Here is a 2047-nt window from a genome sequence, read left to right on the forward strand (position 1 = left end):
CTAGTCCATTTCACCTTCCCCACAATCTCAGTAAGGTGAGCGGGTAAGACCAGTATGTCAGCACGCTTAGCACCCAGTAGGTCTGCAACAAATTTGCTTGAATCCCTTTCGTTCACCAACTATATTCATCTTTTTTGTTTTTATTTTTTAAAACAGGGTCTCACTCTGTTTCCCAGGCTGGAGTGCAGTGACACAATTATGGTCACTGCAGCCTCGAACTCCTGGGTTCAAGCAATCCTCCTGCCTCAGCCTCCCAAGTAGCTGGGGCTACAGGCGCACACCACCACGCCTGGTTAATTTTTTTTATATTTGCAGAGATGGGGGGCGTCTCACTAAGTTGTCCTGGTGGGTCTTGAACTCCTAGGGACCCAAGGATTGCTCCAAGCAATCCTCCCACCTCAGCCTCCCAAAGTGCTGGGATTACGGGCGTGAGCCACCATGCCCGGCCTCTATTCGCCTCACTTGTTCTTTGCAGCCTTCCCTTTCCCTCTCTCCAACCTCCATGGTGGTGTAACCTAGAGTGAAGTCCTCACCTATTTTCTGTTTCTTCTCTTCACTCTTCAATGAGCCCAAGCAACTATTGGCTTTTCATTTCTTTCATTTGTTAAATTAAGGTATAATTTTCTTTCTTTTTTTTTTTTTGAGATGGAGTCTCACTCCCGTTGCACAGGCTGAAGTGTAGTGGCGCCATCTCAGCTCACTGCAACCTCTCCACCTCCTGGGTTCAAGCGATTCTCCTTCCTCAGCTTCCCGAATAGCTGGGATTACAGGTGTGTGCCACCATGCCTGGCTAATTTTTGTATTTTTAGTAGAGACGGGCTTTTGCCATATTGGCTAGGCTGGTCTCGAACTCCTGACTTCAGGTGATCCGCCTGCCTTGGCCTCCCAAAGTGCTAGGATTACAGGCGTGAGCCACCACACCTGGCCAAATTAAGGTATAATTTCCATAGACTAAGATTTGCCCTTTTTAGTGTATGCTTTTGCAAGTTTTGGCACATGTATGCAGTCATGTCACCACCATCACAATCAAGATTTTCTCAGAGCATTCCCATCACTCCAAACCCCCTCCCCTGTGTCCCTTGGTATTCAAACCCCTACCCCAGCCCTTGCCCCTGGCAGCCACAGATCTGTGTCTATGGTTTTGCCTTCTCCAGAACATCACAGAGATGGAATCATATAGTATGTAGTCTTCTGAGCCTGGCTTCTTTCACCTAGTGTTATGACTTTGAGTTCCATGGTTTTCTTTTTTTTCTTTTTTGAGACTGAGTCTCCCTCTGTCACCTAGCCTGGAGTGCAGTGGCTCGATCTTAGCTCACTGCAACCTCCGCCTCCAGGGTTCAAGCAATTCTCCTGCCTCAGCCTCCTGAGTAGCTGAGATTACAGGCTTGTGCCACCACACCCAGCTTATTTTTGTGTTTTTAGTAGAGATGGGGTTTCACCATGTTGGCCAGGCTGGTCTCGAACTCTTGACATCAGATGATCCACCTCCCCCCCTCCCCCCACTCCGCACTCAGCCTCCCAAAGTGCTGGGAATACAGGTGTGAGCCACCACGCCTGGCCCCACGTTGTTTGTATCAGTAGTTTGCTTCTTTTTATTGCTGAGCAATCTTCCTATTGACTTTTCTTTCTTTAATAGAGACAGGGTCTTGCTCTGTCATCTAGGCTGAAGTGCAGTGGCTTGATCACGGCTCACTGCAGCCTCAAACCTTTGGGCTTAAACAATTCTCCTGCTTCAGCCTCCAGAGTAGCTGGGGCTACAGGCATGTGCCAGCACACCTGGCTATTTTTTTTTTGTTTTTTTGAATTTTTTGTAGAGACAGGGGGTCTTGCTGTGTTGCCCATGCTGGTCTCGAAATCCTGGCCTCAAGAGATTCTCCCTTTTTCGCCTCCCAAAGCTCTGGGATTACAGGAGTGAGCACCACGCTCAGCCCAGTTGATTATTAAACTTCTCATCTAAGCTTATGACTTAGACTTTTTATCTCCAGCCCCAACTTTTCCCCAAGCTCTAGACTCATATATCCAATGAGTCCCTGGATGTTTAATTGGG

The sequence above is a fragment of the Nomascus leucogenys genome, chromosome 13, assembly GCF_006542625.1.
Source record: "Nomascus leucogenys isolate Asia chromosome 13, Asia_NLE_v1, whole genome shotgun sequence".
Taxonomy (NCBI): domain Eukaryota; kingdom Metazoa; phylum Chordata; class Mammalia; order Primates; family Hylobatidae; genus Nomascus; species Nomascus leucogenys.